At 46.9% G+C, this 22628-nt stretch overlaps 1 long non-coding RNA gene across 1 annotated transcript in view; it reads left to right on the forward strand.

The window, feature by feature from the left end:
- The window catches only part of LOC124101866 (uncharacterized), a 30286-nt gene that overhangs the window by 6864 nt on the left and 794 nt on the right, over positions 1–22628 (forward strand). The window contains exons 3-4 of the long non-coding RNA XR_006854720.2: positions 7965–8069; positions 10250–10403. This is a non-coding gene — a long non-coding RNA (uncharacterized LOC124101866). The remainder of the gene's footprint in view (positions 1–7964; positions 8070–10249; positions 10404–22628) is intronic.

Consider the following 22628-nt stretch of genomic DNA (forward strand, 5'->3'; position numbering starts at 1 on the left):
TCCAGAGTTGTCTGCCCATTTCATTTACAGGGCAATCCCAGTAATTTGAAGGACATTTTGTGGGGGAAGGGGCAAGGAAGGAATGTGATTTCTTGTAGAGGAAAACTAGAAGAGAAACATGGGAGAAGGAATCCCACTTAGCAAGATGACTGAGCATGTTCTGGAAATGACACTGCCAGCTGATGATCTAGGCTCCCCTGAGTGAGGACAGAGCTGCTTGGTTCAGCACCCAGTGCCTTCTGAAAGGTTTCCTAGGAAGATCTCAGAAAGGGACACCAGCTATGCCGCTGATGGGCCTTGGAGAATCCTCGAACTTGCCTCACTTCTCACTAGTGAGTTGCTTATTCTGTGCGTCTGTGTTGCTATAGGCATAACATAAAATTGCACTGACTGGGAAAGGCTGTGGGATTGTTTGGAGTCATGCCAGGGAACAGGGGCAATGGGAAGACTACATCCTGCTCTATAGTCAGTCTGAGAGGTGGTTCCAGAGGGGCGGTGGGTGGGGGGGAGACCGAGAGTTAATTTCCATTGTCTTCCACCACTGTGGGCAGCTGCCACAGAATGGAGTTCATTTTGGATCCCCTTAGCTTCACTCAGTGTGTGGACATTATGTGAAGTTGGGAAAGGAGTCCCTCCTTTTGCAAGATTGGACTGACACAGGCCAGCCTTGGCTGAAATCTAAGAGGGCCAGGGGAGGTCAAGCTTTCTGGAAACATGCTGGTGTGTGCCAGGCTTGTCTGACCTGACTGGAGGTCTCTTGATAAAGTTCCAATATGTTGCTGGCTCCTGGAGGAGGTTGTCAAACTGTGCGTGCATCATATACATATCCAGCTGTGGCCTTTATCTCAATAAGCTCCCCCAGTCACGTAGGAACCCAAGCAGTCACATTCAAGTATTTGATCTCCTTGTCCTGGGTGGCTAGTCAACCCTCTACACCCTCCTCACCTGCCCTCAAAGTCCTGCACCTGGGACAGACCTAGACTCGATATCTGGGACTGCCTATCACCTAGAGAGAGGGGTAGAGTCTCAGCTTGTTTGTTTTATATCAAGGGGGAAACCCATATTGATGGTGGTCAGACAGCATAGCCAGGTTAGAACTGTGTAATTCCAAGTGTCTGTTCAACTTAATTTTGTTCAGTGAGTACTTATAAGCACCTACTCTGCAAATTAGAATTGTGCACAGACTTTGACAGGTACTTTTGTTCCTGGGTGCTATTCATTTATCAGAGTGATGGCATCCTTGGTTTATATTCTAACAATTTCCCCTTACCTCCCACATTCTTCATCTCTATTGCTTCTCTGGTAAGGAAGCTACAAATCTCCTCTTGGTATTTGGTAGGTAGAATATCTTTCACAAAGTAGGCACCTCCAAATATTTGGAAAATAAACACATGCATGAACACAGACTTAAGAATATATTTGGTGATTCAAGGAACCCTCAGAGAGTCAGCATATTTCTCTAAATTTTCTTTGATTGCTTAATCAAAGGGTGTGTTTACTTGGCCACTCCTGGGGACCACCTCTGGGTAGCCAGATTACCCACACAGACAGCTCCTCTCTGTTGCAACCAGGTGAATTTAGAGGAGTCTGTGACCATCCGTGGTTTCCCAGGCCTATCTTTATTGATGGTTATTAAAGACACACTACTACATGGCAATATGCAAGTACAAAGCAATTCCCAGGGTAAGGTACGTGGGAAGAAGTGAGATACTGAGCTCCCAAACAATCCTGCTGTCACCGCAGCCTGCCATATCTACGTATAGTTAATAAGTAAAATTTAAGCAGGTTCCACCACTGGGCAACAGATGGAAAGGGAAGAAAGACCAGTGGGCAGATCATGGTTCTTTCTGGAAGACTGGAAAAGAAAAAGAGGAGGCCCCCCGGGACAGGTGAGTCTGGTGGCAGCCATTTCAGCAGTGCACAAAACTAGTGAATGGTCAGGAGGTGGGGCCCTGCTTCTGTATCCTGCCCTCAGACTTCCTTTTTATGCCAGCTCCTCATGGAAGGTTCTGTATAGTCAAGAAGTAAATAGTAACTATGCTCAGAAGTATTGGGTTGAATAAGTGTGAATGGAACACACAAAACCACCTGTTTTCATAGAGCACTCCAACACACCTGTTGATTTACAATGCTGAGTTTTAGCAATATAGGGGGCTGTAAATTTGAGGTGCAATGTACTCTTGTATATAAATAGAGCCTCTGTGAGCTTCAAGTTTCACAGCTGAGATTTGACTGATATGAATTATTTCTACTAGGAATATTGAATGTATATCCATATATATGTTTAAGAAAAATAGGGTAATAGAGTAGCTAAAAAGTCAACCCTGGAGCTGAATTTCTGGGTTCATGTTGAAGCTTGTTTACTTTCTAGCTGTGTGTCATAACAATTCTGGACCTTAATTTGCTTATCTGTTTAATGAGAAGATATTCAGAGTGCCTATCTTATAGGAATACTCTGAGGATGAATACGTGTACTGTGCCTGTAACAGTGCCTGGAAAATTGCAAATTCAATATAAATTCTTAACTACTTTTATTTCTCCTATATGTTTGATCTGATATTTAAGAAGGTACCTTCAGCCATCTTGGACCCTTCCTGCTCTCCTTCTGTGTAGGTGACTATATAATTTATGGCCCAAACTGGAACATTTTGAGGACCAGAGACAATTAAGAATGACGTCAGGAGAACTGGTGCAAACCTGACCCCACCCCCACCCCCACCCCCGCCCCCCCCCTCATCCTGGTTCTGTGGGTTGTATGTGCTCAATTTTTCATTTGTTTACTCAATCATCTAGATGCTTCTTTATGGAAAGCTAGGAGACATTTTATTGTAAAGTCCGCAATGTTCCAGCACTTTCACATCTGTAGGAGGTGATATGGATTTAGGGTCTATAGAGAGAACAGCCCCAGTTTTTGGACCTGGAGGACATTATGCAATGTATATAAGATAGGGAGAAGGAGAGAGAGGCTCTTTCATGGTTTTACTCATAACATATTTGAAATGACTTGTTTTATTCTGGGACAGAGCAAGTATTCTCTGGGCTCTCCTACTTATCAATTTGTATCCAGCAATCCTACCAGGGACGCTTGCATCTACCAACCATGACTGAGAACATCCATTTTCCCTGGGTGTGTGAATATGGAAAAGGAAGGCACTACAGATGGAAATTTAGGCCATTGTTCAGGGCTGTGGGAGACCTCAAGGGAAGGAACACTTTCCCACCTGAAATATTTGCCCTGTTAGCCTTGAATTTGACAAGTCTTTGTAGTTAAAAAATATACTCCTTTTCTGAACAGGCCAAAGTCAAGGTTTAGGCTTTGTTAATTTTATAAAAAAAAAAAATAGACAAGAAAGAAAAGAAAAATGGTCTCCTTGACTAAGTATTCATATATGCCCCTATTTAATGATTAATAATCCCTAGTGGGCTATTGTTTGATGTGGCCTCAACTGGTTTGAACAGGGGAATACTGATTCACTCTTCAGGCATTTAGGAATCACAAGTGTTTACCTTGAGACAATAAATGAAAGGAGAAGATAAAAATAACACCCAAATATGCAGAGCTCTTTGAGCAAAAATGGGCGATAACGTGGGATCTCAATCTTTGATACCCTGCATGGGGCCTGCTGCTTTCTCTCAGAATAAGACTGTGTAGAGTGACCCAGACAGGGGCTTTTGAGTATTATAGATTTTTCCTTTCACTTGTTGATAGGTTCAAGACAAGTTTTCACCCTGGTTTCCATGTCATGAGCTTTCATTCCCCACTCCCACCTGTGTCCACAGGTGACCCCATGCCAGTCTTTTGCAAGGGAGTTTCTTTATGGGGCTTTAAAGAGCACCCTTCCCTAGAGTTTTGCTCGCTGCTGCTGTCTTCTATTTACCCTTGTTCAAGGGGACGCTCCAGCAGGAATCCATAAAGGGAGATGCAGACCTGTCTTAAAGTGGGACACATGGGGCTTATACTTCCAGCCACTAAACTTAGACTCCATTGAAGGATCTTGCCCATGGCAATTATTACTGGGTGGTCTCTTGGTGATTTTTTTTTTTTTTTTGCTGGGAATGGAACTAAGGGTCTTTTGCATGCTAGGTAAGTTGTCTTCCACTGAACTCCACCCCCAGCCCTTAATGGTGATTTTTGGATTTGCCTTAACATGTCTATATTTATGAATTGGGCTATAGGGACAAGTTGGAGCAACAGTTAGCTCTGGGGCTGCTCACTGGAGCCTTCTGTAATCTGGCCCACCAAACGTGCCCTCTCTGTTCCAGGGCCATCCTTCCCTTCAGACCAACTGTCCCTCAGATCTCCCTTCCCTCAGTGCCCTCAGCTCTCCAAGACATTCCCTGCCTCCAAGACTCAGCCCCATCCCCACTTCTTCACTCCAAACAGCTGCACTATAAGTTGGAGGCAATGATTCTACTCTGCTTCACATCTGTCACTCCTGGAGGTGACACAAATAGCCCTGGGACCCCAGAGTCCCTTAAACACAAGAATGAACACCAAGTGTGCCTTCAGCCTGTGCGTGGCTAAAGTTGGTATATGGCATTTCACAAGAAGGGAAATTTTATATTTCCTCTTACTTTTCAAGTACATTTTGCATTATATTCTCCATATATTCATATTTCTTTTAATATAAAAGTCACATTTCTGCACCTTCCTCTGCCCAACTTTTCAAGTAAAATTGAAATTCCAGCTTTCCTTTTGTTGGGCCACTGTACACTTAAGAGAGGGCCACTTTGAAAAGTTAGACAATTTAACTTAAATATACATGTTTAAAAATTTCAAACTGTCCAAAAAGGTAGATCCTGAACAGTAGTCCTTCTGTCTGTAGACCCTGTCCCCCAAGCCCTGCCAAGGGGCAGTCATCCTTACCTGTACCTTATATACCCATCTGGGGATTGCTAATAAATAGTCAGTGGCTGGGAGCAGATGGTAACTGACAATTGAAGGTCAGCTGAGGCCCTGTGAAGCCAGCTCCTAGCACTGCACTTCCAGAGCTAAAGCGCTCCTGTGCAGAATGGCTGGCTGCTGCATGGCCAACCTGCCATTTTTATTGTTGTCTTTGGCACAGACCCTTAGGGTGAGTTTGCAAAGACTCTACACTTGAGTGGAATTGGGGCATTTGGTGCCACCCTCCCTGGCTCTGGGTCTGTGCCCTCACAAGGGGTTTGTTGTCATTGAGCTGTCCCAGGGTGGCTGTTGTCTTCTCTGTCCCTCAAAGTCCGCCAAAGACAGGAACACAGCCAAAGCCACATCAGGAAGAGAGGCAGGTGGGAGAGAAGGGGTGGAGGGGCCTGCCTCTGCCTGGCTGTTACAGCAGAGCCAGAGACGACAGCGATTTGAGGGGGGAGCCTTCTCATTCTCCCTGCCCCTCCTGTACCTGACAGACCTGAGGCTCACCTGAAAGGCGGTGCTCCGGGTCTACCTTTCCCGTGGGAATTCAGCGCAGCCAACATAACCCCTGAACTCTGCTGGGCCACTGCCAGCAACTCTCAGGCCTTCCCCCTGCCGATTGCAGTGACATGATGTCGTTTTTATTGAGGCAAGATTAGATTTTTTTTCTTTAAGTTTTCAGAAGTGTGGTTCACATGATCTCTAGTACTTTTCCTATTGCTTAAAGACCACAGAGCTGACAATTTCAATTTGCTCCAGCTTTTATCACTAGAAGACGCTTAAAAGAAAAAAGAAAGAGGGTAGATGAAAATATTCTCCTTGGCCCTGGCTGTCAGGGTGACGATGGTAAGGACCTCCGCATCGCCCACTTCCCTCATGTCTCTCCTATGATACGAAGATGTGAGGGTGCTGAGCACCGGATGTCCAGCCTTGCTGACCAACAACACATGATGACCTCTAGATCCAGGGGTCCTCATGCTACAGGCAGAGAGGGAGCTCACAACCTTAAGTCACTACCAGCTATCCCCAGAGTGTTCCAGAGGATGCTCATCTGAGATATGGGCAAAGTAAGCTCAGAAAAGTTTTCCTTCCTTTTGATTCTATTAGCTAATTCTCCTCCTCGGAGGCAAGATTTCTTGTCCCTCCCTTTCACCTTTTCCTCTCTCCCTCCGTCCCTCCTGGCAACTCATTTATTGAGCATAGTTATTTATTGCTTGGCTCTACAAGGTGAAAAGACAAAGTTCATATCACTCACCATTTTTAAAGGAAAGTTGAAGGAGACTTATTCACATGAATCATGGGTTTCCAAGTGTCAATTTAGCCCCCCCAAATGGGTCATGTCATGAAAAATCATGAAAAACCCGAGAACTGATCACAGTTTTATTTTGTTATAAAATCAGAGAAGAGCCTCCAAGGACTGAGAGACATGCTGAAGAAATGACTCCCTTCTGCTCCAGGGAAGGCTCAGAGTGGAAAGAATATTTACACGCCTGGGCCACGGAGGAGTCATTTCAGATCCCAATAGTCTGATGCTCACAACATCCTGCCGAGGAGGGAGGGGGAAGTGCAGCATGGCCTTGCATGGGACCAGTATGTCATAGGTGCTCAAGGGGTGGGGTGGGGGATGTTGAGTGAATGTTGAATAAACCCCCAATTTACAGCTCTAAGATGGGATCAAGAGTAATCAAGAGATTGGTCCCAAGTCCGCAAGTTAGTGGCACAGCCCAGCCTTGTACTCAGACGTCATAAGTACACACTCCCTAATTCCTAGAGGCACCACCCTCTGGAGATTTCTCCAACCTTCTGCCTTCCCTAGGACAGGCAGGAAACAGACTCCAGAAGCTTTGTGAGTCTTTGGAGAGTAAATTTTGTGGATGAAGGTTAGACTGAGATCAGACATGGGCAGAACCTTTCATTAGGAGACCCTGCCCCCTTGGAAGGTTCTCCCAGGATGAGTTGGTTGACTAAGAAGCCTGGGTGTAGGGTATTGCTTTGGGATGTGGACTTCTGAGCTGTGCCCAGGCCACTGTGAAATATCCTTGGGGATCATTGCCTTTTGGAATTCTATTTTTTCTCCCCCTGAACCAACTTATTCTGTAACTTTCAGTAATGTAGATCAGAAAAAGCTGGATTCAGAGCTTGCCCCAAGGAATGACTCTCCATTTGGTCTTGTGGACCTTGATTTTTCTCCTTCAGAGAGGGAAGGAAAGGTGATTGTGGGAGTGAAGTGAATCCCAGTTAGCTCAGACAGCTTTGCCAGGGTTACAGAGCAAGGAGGCTGCAGAATGGAACCAGGACTTGGAAGCCTGCTGACCCCTGCCACATGACTAGGTTGGAAAAGACCCAGAAAGACATTGAGTCCTTGCATGGCCACCCAGAGGTGAAGATCACAATCCAGGCCAAGGGCCTAGGGCTGAATCTGAAAGATGCCTCTGGCCAGGAAATGCAGTGTAGGTGCAGAGAGGAGGTTGAAGGAAAGGAGAGTCTGTGTGGTTGGTTGAAAAGGGAGACCAGAAGGCATGGCAGCCCACCTTCCTGGCCACTCTACTCTGAGAACATGAGACTGTGCAGAAAGCTTTGGGTTGGAAATCAGAGAAGAACCCAGGTTCTGGTCCTGTCTCTGCCATAGGCTCATTGTGTGCACCCCTGACAAGGTTGTCTCTGCCATTTCTCTGGGGCCAGCTTCTCCATTGTTGATCTAATGGTTTACAAGCCACAACCTGTGGGGCTTCCTCCAGGGACTGTGGCTCTAGGGCCTACAGGTGGTGCATGCTGAACAGGTGAGCCTTTCTCAAGACCTATAATTCTTCTTCTAGAACCATTTGGCTTTGCCTGTTCAGATATTGCATAACCTCATAAGATTTTGGTCAAAGAAAGTGCCCCATTGATTTTTTTCTGTTGAGTTAAAACAAAACAAAACAAAACAAACAAACAAACAAAAACACGGGAACTAAGATGTTTTCAAATTCTCTCCATCTTGAGAATCTTGCAGTTCTCCATGTGGCTTTTGGACTTTGTCTCCTCTACTGTGTAACATGTTGCTCTTTAGTCACCATGTTGCTTTTTCTCTTCCCAGGGGATCCTTGCAACATGATACCACATGAGTCTGTGAGACCTCTTGCAAAGGATGTCTGGGACAGGGGGCCTGGCCCTCAGACCGTTCATCACCTACCTGACACAGGTGAACAAAGAATTTCTAATATTCTTTATCAGTAATAGGGACCTCTACTTGTCTCTCTCACCTTCAGTCAGCCCCTCTGGGTACTCAGTAGTAGGTGCTTAGTAAATATTGATGAAGGAATAGCTTGCTCCCTTTGTAGGAAGAATCACTGATGTACTGATACCTTTGCTGATGCAAAAGAAGTTTCCCAGGGTTGGCAGGACCAAAGTGGAGCTGTGGGTCCTATGTTCCCTTTTATCTGATTCTAGCTATTAGAAGTTGTCACATGTTATGGCCCCTGCTGACACCTTGAGTTTGAAATTCTGGCCTACAGAACCCTGAGACAATATATTTCTGTTGTTTTAATCTATCTGTTTGTGGTACTTTGTTAGGGGGCACTCTGGGAAACCATTTCAACCCCTACCTCAATACTGTGCTTAAAGAGGAAATCTATAATCATTTTTCCTTGAACTTTTATGAAATGTTCTGAAGAAAATATGTTTGGCTAGAACTTACTTTTTGGAAATATTAATTATAGTGTCCTTTCAAATATTTACTTTTTTTGAAGCATTAATTACAGTGTCATCAAATATTTCATGTAGTTTTAAAACTATGTTTTTGCATGTTGGGTCATATGTGTAGCATACATTAAGCAGCAAAATAAACAAAAGAAGCAATAAAAACAATAACCCTCCCCAAACATAATTTTTTTTTTCTACAGACTCCTCTCCCCCAGGTTTTTGTGCTTTTTTTTCTGATTCTGGGCTTCCCCCCGACCCCCACCCTAGACAAACATTCTGTCATCCAGCTGTCCCCCAGCCCTCCCACAATCTCTTCAAAAGTAAGTTTGCTGAGAACTGGCTGCTTTCTTTGGCCTGAAAGTCGAATGTGTGTCAAGTCTGGGGGATTTTGGCCTTCCCCTCTAGGAGCCAGGTACGATTGTTTGGATTAAATGGAGTGCAGAATCATTTTCAGCTCTCTGCAGACAGGATGCCACTTGCCTCTGAATCTTTCTTGTGTGTTGCTCCATGGACCCAACTTCTGGGGAGGTTTGCAGCTGGAGCCTCCCCTTGGGTGCCCTTGAGCAAACCCACAGTCTGGCAGATGAGAAGTGTAGCCCTCCCCCTCCATCCCCCTGGAGATGCAGGAATTTGTGGGACTCACCTCGTTTCTGGTTATTAAATAACTGGCAGGGCATCAAATGTCAGGGCTGAGAAAACAGAAGGGCCTACCTGTTGGACCAAATGACCTCATAGCCTGGGCTGTTCTCATGGTGTCACCTTGCACTGTCTGTCAGTGACTCTTTCACCACAAGACTTACATCATACTGTTCCAAACACCTAACCTGCTCCTGTCACTATGCTTACAACACTGCAAATGACAGTGGCTTAAGGCTGTGATTAAGCCTGGGGGGAGGAGATGGAATGAGTCCCTTTTTGCAAAATATGGAGGATGTGAATGGGAGCAGTGAAGTGGTGACCCTGTTAGAATTCCAAAGTCCCCACAAACCTCCCTACCTGGGCTTCAAGTGCCAGGCTTCCCTGGGCAGCAGGTGGAAAAGAGAAAGCCATCTGCCCTTTCCTCCCCAAGATCTCACCTGGGACCCAGGGATTTCTTGCAGGGAAAGGCAGGTTCTGGCACCTTCCTCTAACAGAGCAGCCACAATTACAGATGTCTGGTTGGAAAATGATCTTCTCTGGGCTTTAGTGGGTGACTGGAGCCCCCCACCCCACCCCCCATTGGAACTACTTTTCACTTCTGGGCTGGGTTCCCAGGCAAAGATTATGCAAGACTCCCACCAAAAACAAGAAGAATGGAACAATCTTGAATAGCAAGTTGTAGTTCTTCAAGTTAGAGGTGGAAGAATTGGGGGGAAACTGAAAGCTGCCTTTGATTAAATAACAAACTCTTTCTCCCCCTCCCTCCCTCCCTCCCTCCCTCCCTCCCTCCCTCCCTTCTTTCCTTCTATCCTCAGTAATGGAAATGGAACCCCAGGGCCTCATATACACTAGGTAAACCCCCTATCCCTGAGCCGTACCCCAGCCCTAAATAACAATACTTTGCCCTTCATTTTTATTTCAAGTTATTGCAGAAACTGGCCACGTAAAAACACTACATATTCTGCTAAGCCATCACTGAAGACTCCATCAATTATGTTACTCAATGTCTCTGTGTCCGAACTTATTTCTCTTTCACTTTAGCCATATTTTCATAATGACACCTTGCCATCAGGAAGCTCACCTGTGCTTGCTGGCAGTGAGGAACTCTACAGTCACTTTTCCTCCTTGGGGTGATTGACAATAGTTCAAGACCATGGTCCAAGTACACTTCACATAGAGAATGATGAATGATGAGGTAAGAGCTTCTGTTGGGGAAGGGGTGGGACCACTGATTCCTTTCTTTTTTTTTTTTAATTTATTTATTTTTAGTTCTCGGCGGACACAACATCTTTGTTGGTATGTGGTGCTGAGTATCGAACCCTTTGGGGCCTGCATGATCCACCAAGTAGGCTGTGAATCCACTTATTCAATCTACTGCAAAGAAAAGATCATGCACCTGCTTCTAGAAACCTGGGAAGCAGCAGGAAAACAGGCACCATCCTGATTGTAGAAGTGGGGAGTAGGTGTCAATGATGGTGAATCCCTAGCTGTGGCTGATCATGGAAGTCCAGGAGGGGCCAGAAAACAGGAAACAGCTCTACTCTGAGCAGACTGGGGGAACAAAAAGCAGTGACCCTGTCATAGTGCTCCAGGCAAATGTGACACACAGTCACCCCCATTATCTGCTCTTCTCCCCCAGGGGAGGAGATGGGAAAGATTCTCTCTAATCCATGCCCACGTGCACTCAGGAGTGCAAGCTTCCCCTCTGAAGAAATGTGAGGAGAGGCACTGAACTACAACAGCCAGCTTAAACTGGACCCTAAACCTTTCCCTCTTCTCCCTACTGTAGACTGAATTGTGTCCTCATGCCCTTCAGATATACATGTTGAAGGCTTAGCCCTCGGTGGGAGGGATTTGGAGAAGGAGTCTTTGGAAGGATCAGGGTTAGATGATGCATGAGGATGGAGCCCTCATGCTGGATAGCTGCTTTTACTAGAAGAGACACCAGACAGCTGTGTGTGTGTGTGTGTGTGTGTGTGTGTGTACACCATGTGAGGACACAGCAAGATGACATCCCCCTGCAAGCCAGTGGGAACACTCTCACCAGAAAGTGGCCTGATCTCAGACTTCCAGCCTCTAGAACCATGAGAAATTTGTTGTTTAAACTGCCCAGGCCACCACTTTGTCATGACAGTCTAAGCAAACTGATATACTCCTCGGTGATGTTCTTGGTTTCTTCCCTCCAGTTTTGTTTTATTTATTTATGTGGGATTGAACCCAGGGGTGCTTTACCACTGAGCTATATCCTAGCCTTTTTAAAATTTTTTTATTTTGAGACAACATTTCCCCAAGTTGCTGAGGCTGGCTTTGAACTTGCAATCCTCCTGCCTCAGCTTGACTTGTGGGGGTTATTAGTGTGCACCACCACGCCCAGCTCTTTGTTTTCATCTTAAGCTTTGAAAATCATGTTTCTTTTCTCCTCCCTTCATTCCTCCCTCCTTTTCTCCTTTTTTGGGGGGTGTGGGGGGGTTCCCAGAGATTTAACCTAGGAATGCTCTACCATTGAGCTACATCCTCAGCCCTTTTTATTTTATTTCTGAATCAGGTTCTTCCCTAAGTTGCCAAGGGTGGTCTTAAACTTGTAATCCTTCTGCTTCAGCCTCCTGAGTTGCTAGGATTACCAGCATATGCCACCAAGCCTGGCACAGTTTCTTTTCCTGTGCTGGGACTGAACCTGGGGACTTGCATATGCTAGGCAAGTGCTTTACCACTGAGCCACATCCCCAGCTCCTGGCATAATTTCTTTTTAAATTATAAACTACAGTTTTGTGCCATATTATCTGCAAGCAAATGAGCGTGGGCTTGGAGTTCGAAGGCTAATGTGCACAGGCACAGAGAACAAGCACATGCTTTACGAGTGAGACCTTAAAAGCTAGATTGGATGAGGACAGGAGTTCCCATGGGTTTGGAGTGGGGTTTGGTAGGACATGGCCAAGGGCAAGGTAAGGTGAGCTAGGAGGCCAAAGGGAGCACTGGAGGTGGGAATAGTCATGAGTAAATATGAATAACTGTCATTCCTTTAGCCCTTTACAGTTTGCAGAGTAACTCACATTCATTACATCTCTTAATCCTCACCCTGTCAAAAGGGGGATCTGAGACTCATACCTCGGCTTTTTGGCTCCAAGTTTCATCTTCACCCCCAGCCCCCTATTCTACACTGTCTGAGCTGCCTGGGGAGATCAACTTGACGAATGGGGAGGAAGGCTATTCCCTGAGAGCAGTGAGAAATGTAGTGTTGAGCTAAGGCCTGGCCAGACTGAGGATCCAGGCACTATGAATTTCATGTGGAAGGAAATAGGAGTCATCAGAAGGTTTTAAGTGGTGAGATCCATCCTACTGAAATCTAGGTGGAAAGGGGGGAGATAGGAGTGGCCGTGTTAGTGTGGGGGCTTCTAGAGGGAGCCTGGGTCTCTAGTTTGTACTGTTAGTACCCAGGATATTGTTGGTTTCTTTCTTGGGACTCATCACCACGCCACTGGAGTTGAAATTGGAATTGGAAGGCAAAATTGAACTATTCTGTTCCTTTCATTCACTATATTTATTAATGGGCCAGTGTCTTGAGAGTAAGTTCATATTCATTTCAGCATTTTTGCTCTACTTGCCTCTCTGGAGACCTCCCTGCTTTCTCCAAAAAAAAAAAAAAAAATTGTGCTTAAGTCTATGCTCTAACCTGACTTACAGTTGGGGCAAACATCAACTTGACTTTTATTATATTTACTGAATATTTACCAAGAGTCCCCCGTGTGCCTGGCACTGGGCAAAGATCCTCTATTGGAGAAACAGGAAAAGAAGGGATACAGGATAGATTGTTAGAGTGCTCAAGGACTGTGGTCAGCAGGGGCCTGGGCATGAGGGCTGTGGCTGGTGGGAAAGGAGACAAGGACCCAAAGAATGCAGGAGAGGGTTAGGTGGGGTCTACCTGCAACAGTGAGGGTTCCTCCCCTCTGAGATTGGCTTTGCCATGTGATCAAAGGGTGACCTGGAGGCCACTCAAACCCTCAGCCCCATGGGTCTTTCTCTTCTGCCCTGGCCAGCTAATCTTCCTACAGGGACTGCCCTAGCAGGGTCTGTCCGCTCCCCTCCCACCCTCATGATGTTCCCCTGGGACTGCAGTGGGGAGCCCCACCCTCCATGAGGGAAGTCTGTGCTATGAGGTGCAACAGGACACCTGGGGCCTGTGACAATGACTCACTGTGTGCCCTTAGGCAAGTTATTTCATCTCTTTGGTTCCTTCCTCTTTCAGAATTGGAGCAGCTCCCTGTAGCTACCTGGTTTGGTAGTTGATTACTACAGAATTGCAGTGTGTGTGTGTGTGTGTGTGTGTTGTGAGACTTGCTGTTTAATAGGGTGCTAAGACAGCGGGGAGGCTGTCCTTCCCGCCCCCCAGCCCCACACGTGTGGCTCTCATTACTGTCAGGAGGCGTTAAGTCGGCCCCATGGAGAAGAGAACAGACCCCTTAATTAGGCACTGTTCCCACATCCAGAGAGGGAGCGGCCTGAGCCTGGCTGCCCTGGCCTTGCGGGGAGTCCAGCCCGCAAGGCGGAGGGGCCTGGGAGGGGGAGGCTGCGGCCAGGGCATCTGAAGGGCTCAGCAGGTTTACACTTCGCTGACCTGATGGATGAATGGGGCCCTGTCCACCCACATGGGGGCCTGGAATCTTCAATTATGGCAATTACATCAACAGGTCGGAAGGGCAGCACTTTCCACTGAAGAGGTTCAGGGCTTAAAAGAAAAATCCTAAAGCCACTGTTCCCCCCCTCTTCTTTTAAAGGGACTGGGCTGATGAAAGAAGACCCCCATCTCCAGTCTAATTGGGCCATGGATAGAAAACAAAGATGTGGCAAGTTTTTGCGTAAAATGGGGCTGGCACGTGCTTGGTGCCTCTTCACTTCTGACTCAGTTCGCACTCAATTTTGTTTTATGGTCCCTGGTGCATGTGTACCACCCCATGGCCTTTCTTAGGATGGACAGGGCCTGGTGCCTTCATTTCTCTGAGTTCCCCCAGCATGCAGAGCAATAGGTGGCAGTCAAGATGGTGCTGCACTGGTGTCAGAAAGATGGGATCCTTGGAAAAGTCAGTGTGTCTGACTCTCAGTTTGCACATCTGTACAATGGCAAAATGTCATCTATCCTCAGAGATTCCAGGTGCTACCACACACTCAGACTGATGCAGTATTTTCTTTCTCTCAGCTACCCTGTTAGGTAGCTAAGACTTAAAATGTGGCCCTTGGACCAGCGTCATCGCTGTTATCTGGGAATTTGCTAGAAATGTAGACTCTTAGGCCCTACTCCAGACCACTCCAGACCAACCAAAGGAAGATCTGCCTTTTACCAAGATCCTCAGGAAAAGTGTGTATACATCAAAGTCTGAGAAGCACTTTTCTGTGCAGATTCTCATGAACATTAAATGTAAGCAAGTAAATGAGAGTGAGCCTGTGACCGTGTTCTCTTCTGGGAAAGGATAGGACTCTTTACCTGAGGGCTACAGGGAGGCTCAAGTGAAGAAGTTGTGTATAACCGGCAAGGTCTTTGACAGTCACTCACTGATTCCTTCAGTGAACATTTCTTGAGCAACTACTATAAAGCAGGTTTGGCGCTTGTGCAAAATATGTTCTTTGCTTAGATATTTAAAAGAACTGAGTGAAACATGTTGAATACTGTTAAATAGCTCTAGTTAGTACAGAGGGTGATAAGGGAACGAATAACTAGTTCTGACTAAAGTTCAGGGCTGGGTAGGTTAGGGGAGGCTTTCTTACAGTGGTGGCATTGAGCTTCTACTGGAATGAATGAGGCAGAGATCCTTCTGGGCAGAGGGCAATATAAAAAAGAGCTCTGAGCCATGAACAGGCATGGGGGATTTGAAAGTGACTGTTAATCCCCAAACAAGAACCAGAACCAATAAAGTGATAAATAGTGTATTGGGGGATGGAATCCTGATCTGACGGGTAGGTACTGACAAGAGAGGTGTTCATATTCAGCCTGAAAAGTATTGTGCCTACAGTGTTGATTACCTAAGAGGAAGACACTGTAATTTTTCCTTTTTATTCCTCGCATACTCTAACTGATGAGGTTTGTTGCCAGCATCGACGTTCTACTTCCTACGATTTTAATCTAACACTGAGTAGCAGTGTTTCGGTAAGGACGAGAATAGGTTTCCCGATGTCATTTGCATGTATGACCTCACTGGAAAGGCAAGGGGGCACCTTCCTTAACTGAGAATTTCTATGTCAGCATGTTTCGCAAATGGCCAAAGCTGTCACCCAGCACCACCTGAGAGATGTCACTGCTTTCCTTCCCAACTGCAGTGAGGCATGTGGCTCTCAGTCGGAGAGCACAGGACAGAAGTAGAAATACCACGGAGGCCCCAGAGAACAGAAACTCTGATGTACCCAAGAAAGGGCTTCCATCCTAGACTAACCAAGAGTGGGGGGCCCTGTCTCTCAGAAAACCACTGTGATGTGGAGTCTCTGCCTGGTCACAACCAGTGAAACCTGGAGTGAGAGGGGGTGACACCAATGTGATCACATGCAGAGGCAAAATCACTTCCTGAAGTGGGTCCGTGAGCTGCATAGGGTATAAACTGAGTTCTTCTGTGAGTAGAGGACCTTTAGCCTGGCCAGAGGGGTGAGCTCCTGCCCGCGTCTCTGGTTGTGAGGGCACTTAGGCTGCCCTTCTGCAAGCTTGTGGTGGTAAGGGCAAAGCACCCTGCACTGGGCCCCTCTCGGTGTGAAAGGACAGCAGTGCCCCAGACACTCAGGCTCCTTTTGCTCACAGGCTGAAGGCAAGGACTTTGTCTGCTTATATTGAACAGCACCCTTAGGTGCTATGTTAATATTTAACCCAACTTGCAAATAAGGGTTATCTGTTTGTTTCTGGCAAGGACATTGGGGCAAATGGCTTTCTGCACCACTGCCCTCAGTATTTGTGCTCATTCTCTTTGGGCAAAGGAAAGAAATGACGCCTAGTCACGGGTCCTTTTCAGTTCTCTGTTGATTTAGGTAGCCAATGCTTAAAAAATTGGTCCCAGCAGATGGTTGCTGTGGGCAGATCTTTACTATGAGCAGTATGGTGCAGTAGACAGGCCGAGATTTGCAGCCAGGTGGTACTGGATCCAGGTCTGGGCTCCTCCTCTTACTCGTTATGGCACCTCTTAGAACCTTGGTTTCTCCATGAGGACTGCAGGAGTGAACTGCCCTCTTGCCTGTCATGAGGACTCAAGGAGACAGTGCAGCAGCAGCTCCCCATGCTAATGCGTTAGCTCTGAATCTGGAGGTGACACAGCTCTGGAGAATTGAAAGGCTTTCAGTTCGTGAAAACCATGTCAGGATCAGAACAGGAGGCAAGCACAGGAACTGAGTGCCAACCCCTTCATCAGCCAGAAAAGGAAACTGCAGCCAGGAGCACCCCACCCTCCCGGGGCCCAGTGGCCACCACACCCGTCCTTAGACCCATGTGAGTGCTGCAGAACTGGGTGTCTCGGCCATCAGGTTTCTTGGACCCTCCCTCACCACTCCTCCCACCACCTGGTCTGGTATTTCCTCTCCTTGCCCTGTTTTGCCTTGCTTTGGGGATTAGGCCCTTGCAAGTCCCAGCTACAGCCTGGAGTCCCCTTAGTAAGGACTTCGGTTACAGCCAGTGCATTGTTTCTGACTACTTGGCAAGTACCTCCTTTTCCAGTAGGGCAGATATTCATGTCAAAAAAAAAAATGTTTTTCTTCTCCCCCTTTGTTAGTTTTTGGGCTAGCATGCCCCACCCTTCTTTTTTTAAGTTTTTTTTTTTTTTTTTTTTTTTTTTAACAGCTGGGAGCAGTATTTGAAGATCTTGGGTACACATGGCATGAGTCTGCTTCATTGAAGAGTAGGGATCAGCGGGAGGAAGAAGGATATCTTAAAAGTAACGTAAAGCCAGGTGTGGTAGTACATTCCTGTAATTCCAGTGACTTGGGAGGCTGAGGCAGGAGGATCACAAGTTCAAAGCCAGCCTTAGCAACTTATTGAGACCCTAAGCAACTCAGTGAGACCTTGTCTTAAAACTAAAGAGAAAAAAAAAAAGTAATGTTAAGACATCAAAAAGAGCTCGAAGATTTCTGCAGCGGGTGATCTCCGTGATAAACTCTGTCTCCTTTAGATGCTACGCAGTGCCTTAAAAACTCTACCTGCCTGAGCTGAGCCTCAGTTTCCTTTTCTGTAAAGTGAGGGTAGCAATGATTTCAATCCAGGTGACTTCAAGTTGTTGTCTGGACCACAGCAGACCCTGGATGTGGGTGTCCTTGGTAAGCTACAACCCTGTGCCCTGTGGAGGGGTTGCCAGTATCAACTCAGGTCTATTCCAGGCCTGAGATCTGTCTATCTTCAACTGGACCAGTCCTGGCTGTACTAAGCAGCTCCCCGGAAGCAAGTTGCATGGACTCCCTCTCCCCAACCCCTTCTGCCTGTCAGATTATGCTTTGTGGGTGGCACAGAGGCTCCAGGTATTTGCAAGGTCACTTTGCTGGGAGACTGTCTCCCTAGATGGGATCTCCTAGGATAAACACATCTGAACCAAGAGCCCCAACTACCATCAGCCCTCTGTTAGGGGTCCAGGTTGGTGTCCAGGAAGATATGTGGGGCTCGCACCAGGACATTGCACCCCTGGATAGGTAGGGAAGGAAACATTCCTAACAGGTGTACCCAGCTACCAGTGGCATCTGCATAAGATGTTGACATTCACCATAAAGGAATCAAGATAGTTGTCACAAACTTTTCTTAGCTCCCATTTGGAATACTTACTAGTTCCTTCACTGGGTATTTGTTCTAATGTTTGCACATTTCTTCAATCATGGCATTTTTATCAGTGACTTATTATGTGTCAGAGCAATGCTAAGGGCTCTGCATTACATAGACATACATTATGTCTCATTTTAGTCAGGATAGGCTAGATGGTGCGCTGGTAACAAATGACCCCACATCTCAGTGGCTCTAAGCAACAAACAGCCATTTCTCACTGACATGATGCCCTCAGTACAGCTCTTCAGGGAAGGGACCTTCAATCCAAGGAGTGCTCTGTCATCATTCCAACAGCAGACTGTGGGATCTGCTGCATGGGGAGAGTGTGTAAATTGTGCACCATTCAGGAACACTCTGCCTGGAAGTGACACCCTTCATGTTGCTCATGCTTTGCTGGCTAGAGGGTGTTACATTGCCACCTCTACCTTCAGGCAAGAGTAGGACAGTGGACTCCTTCCCTGAGCCTTTAGGAAAGGAAACAGGTATATATGTGGATCTCTGTGCAACAAACCAGCAATGTAGTCATTTTTCTATTTTACACAAGAAGAAACAGGCTGAGCAGCTTCACTTACATAACTTGTAGGGGGAGAGGTGGGATTTAAACTGGGGAAGGCTGACTGCAAAGCCTTTGCTGTTTCCTGTGTATCACTCCCTGTGGTGCATGTGAGATGGCTGTGTCACAAGGTAGGAAGCTGCAGCCTGGCAATCAGAGCATGGGTAATGGGCTGTGAACTGTCAGAGGAAGGAGAGATCACATCCAGTTGGAGAAATCCAGGTGGCCTTCAATGGGGAGGTGGCACTTGCCTCTAGATGGTGGATAGGTCAGATTTGGATGTTTAGAGATATTTATTCTTTCGGTTAGTCAGTTATTCCTCTGGGTCTCTTGTGCCTGGAGAACCAACTGTTTAGAAATCATTTAGTCACACTGCACCCTCACTAGAGAGGTCTGGTGTAATGAGGGTGGGTGGGAGCCAGTTCTGAACAGTGTTTGACCAAGGAGTGTTCCTGGAGTGGGCCCTGGGGAGAAATTTGATGCAGTGGGCAATTAGGAACTGAATTTTATTGCAGATTTTGTGTACCCTTCCTCCTTCTGGCTCCCTCCTTCCTCCTCCCCTTTCCCTTTCCTTCCCTGGCCACTCCTCCCCTCCCCCTTCCCCGGTGCTGAGGGCTGGGAAAGGGGAGGAGGCAGACACAGCTGGGCCTCCCTGGGGGTCTCCCAGCATAAGGATGGGAGGGATAATGTTGCAGGGCCCCAGGGTCCCAGTGTTTGCCTAGAAACTCAAGAAGAAACCTCCAGTGTGAGGCAGAGTGACCCCTTGGAGGGGTGTGGATAACTGGAGTCAAAGAAAATAAACCAGCCACGGGGAGCAGGCAGGACGCCTGAAGGCAGCCAGGGCGGCCAGGCCTGCTGCGGAGAGGGGCGCGGGGCCTCTGCTCCGTGGGCTCCAGGCCCTGCGGCCTGGGGCAGCTGGTCCCTCGGGCTCACCCAGCCGCCTGCACCTGGCCTGGCGCACAGCTGTGCTCCAGCGAGCTGCCCCACCAGCAGCCAGTTTCCGTCAGAGCAGCTACAGCGGAAGTTGGCGCTTCGCTGATTTTCCTGCTTCTCCTCCCCCACTCAGTGAGAACTTGAGGTTAGGGGACAGACCATGCCAGCTCCGGGAGGGTGTGGATGAACCGAGGACTGAGAGGAGCTGGGAGCCACCCTCACATGAGGCTGAGGCTCCGCCATACCCCTTGTCCTTCCAAATTCTCAGGCTGCAGCAAAGGGCCTGAGGTCTCTTCTTGGAGGAACTGTTGTGTCTTCCTGGGGCTCAGAGAGGAGTGCCACTGTGTCTGTGTTCTACAGTATGTCCCGTCTTTCCTTCTATGGCATCAAAGGATCTCAGTGCTGGAAGGGATGGGGGTGGTTTACCAAGGCCAATGGTTGCTAGACCTGCTGATGGTCACCTAGGAAGCTTTTAAAAAGGCTCATTCCAGGATTTGAGCCCAGAAGTTCTGACTTAGAAGTTCTGACCTGGCCGCAGGTTCCCTGGGGCCACACCCAGAGTGCCTCAGTGACTTGTGCTTGGCCACCACCCTTTCTCCTGTGAATTGATCGTTCTCATTAAGGGGACTGCTCTCAACACCTGCTGGGAGGATCAGCCTTGGTTTATTGCACTCTGTGAGCACTTGCCAGTTCATTGGGCCCAAGTCACCCCAAACCCCACACCCAGCCAGGAGTGGATTTCTGCACCAGCTATGTTCCATTTGATCCAGGAAAGGAGACTTTCCCCAGGTGGGTGACCAAGGTGTTTGTAGGCCAAAGCGGAGAGGAGAGCCTGGGAGCCAGAAACATGGTTCCCAGCACTCCAGATGCCTGTGCTTGACAGACAGGAAGGGCTGCAGGAAGCGTGGGCCATCCCTCCTCCAATATAAGAGCCACCATTGTAGTGTGTGTTATTACACACACACACACACACACACACACACACACACACACACACTCCAGACACTGTCTTCTGGAGACACACCCAGAGTATCTCTCCAGGAAAACATTTTTATCTTCATTTCTGAATTTCAAGAAAAGCTTCACAAAAAGTGATGGCTTTGCTCCAGGTGTGGACTCTACTCCTATAGCATCTCATGGGCTTGTTTTTTTGTTCTACCAGGGAGGCAGAGGGTGCAGGGTGGACCTTCTCCTGCACTCACAGAGCACATTGAGCTCAGAGGGCCTGTGGTTCTGAGTTTCTGGTGGTAAAGAGCTAGGATATGTGGACTGTGTTCTCACATTATGCAGACAAAAGTCATGCATATGTGTCCAAGTGTGCACATATGTATAATATGTCATGAGTGTGTATATACACACAGCTGGCCCTCCATATCCGTGTGTTCTTCATCCAGCGTTTTAACATGGATTTAAAAAAAAATCAAGAAATGCATTTGTATTGAACGTGTAAAGACATTTTTTCCTGTCATTTCCCCCTAAACAAGATAGTATAAAAGTATTTATGTAACATTCACATCTTATTAGGTACTAGAGATGGTTTAAACTATATGGAGGGTATGTGAAAGTTATATACAAATATGCAATTCTATCTATCTATCTATCTATCTATCTACCATCTAGCTTTTGAAATAGGATATTGCTATGTTGCCCAGGTCAGTCTTGAGCTCCAGAGCTCAAGCCATCCTCCTATCTCAGTCTTCTGAGTAGTGGGGACTACAGGCACATGCCACTGCACTTGGCAGCTACTATGCCAATTTATATCTCCTGAAATGATCTTTTTTTTCCTGGTATGGGGGACCAAACACAGGGCTTTCCATATGCTAGGCTAGCTCTCTACCACGGAACCACATCTCCAGTATATATAAGAGACTTGATCATGCAAGGATTTTGGTACCTGTGGGGTCCTAGAACTAGCCTCCCCACATATTAAGGGTGACTATATATGCAGAGAGGAAGAGAGAGCACACATAATCGGTGAGGCAAGTAGGGTGAATGCTAACTATAGTGGCTCGTCTGACTAAAACACATAGGTGTTCTTTGTACTATTTTTATTTTTGTAATGTTTTGCAATTTTAAATTTATTTCTGAATAAAAGTATTTAAAGGTGTATGTTTTATTCAAAGACAGGAGGCAGTCTGAGTCTGTGGAGTACTTATCCATGGAAGTCCTACTTGTCACATTATCATCTATGCATTTTATTTTTTATTTTTTAAAAAGGGCTAGTGGTTAGTCAGTGGTACAGAGCCTCTTGATATGTGTGGTGGGGGAGAACTTGGATGTGGCCTCTGGTCTTTTTTTTTTTTTTTTGTACCAGGGATTGAACCAAGGGGTGCTTTACTGCTGAGCTACATCCTCAGTCCTTTTTGTTCTTTATTTTGGCATAGGGTCTCACTAAGTTGTGTAGGGCTTTACTAGTTGCTAAAGCTGACCTCAAACTTGCAATCTTCCTGCCTCAGCCTGCCAAGTTATGGGGATTACAGACGTGTGACACCATGCTGAAACATTTATGTATTTTAAGATTGACTTAAAATACAGGGCTCATATGCAAACTTCCCTGGCCTCCCAGTTCATGTACCCTGATTTCATGTATTTTTCCTTCCACTTATTCTGACAGGTAGAAGTGAATTATTTTTAATTTAATGTGTTTCTCCTGCTGGACTATAAGTTTCATGTAGACAGGACCTTGTCTGTCTTATTCCTGGATGAATCCCAAGAGCGAAGCACAGCTGGAATATCATATGGGTTCAAGGAACATTTGTTGAAAGAATAACGAATGAGTGAATGAATGACATTGTGGGCCACAGATGCACATAGGTGGACACACATGTGCAAACAAGCTTATGTCCTATTTTCTTAGCTCTATTGCTCTGTTCGGCAGTTAGACTGGAGATGCCAGGATTTGGAGGGCAGCTGGCAGGGTGGCATCATGCCTCTGGAAATGAAATCCTGGGAATGAATGACATCCTTTGGGAACAGAGGAGGATGCCCCTTCCCAGCCAGGGCCCCCTTCTCCTCCCGACCTCGAACTCAGAGGCTCTTCCGGGGGAGAAATGATGCTCTTGTGGCAGGTGGCACAGGCATCCCAGAGACAGCGGGCTGTGAGGGGGGCAGGGATGCTGAGTGGAAGCTACTGCCTTTCTGGAAACAAAAGAGCCCTTTAGAGTCAC

Source organism: Marmota monax, unplaced genomic scaffold (genome assembly GCF_021218885.2).
Source record: "Marmota monax isolate L192 unplaced genomic scaffold, Marmota_monax_Labrador192_F-V1.1 WCK01_AAM20220418_F8-fsc00052, whole genome shotgun sequence".
Classification (NCBI taxonomy): Eukaryota; Metazoa; Chordata; class Mammalia; order Rodentia; family Sciuridae; genus Marmota; species Marmota monax.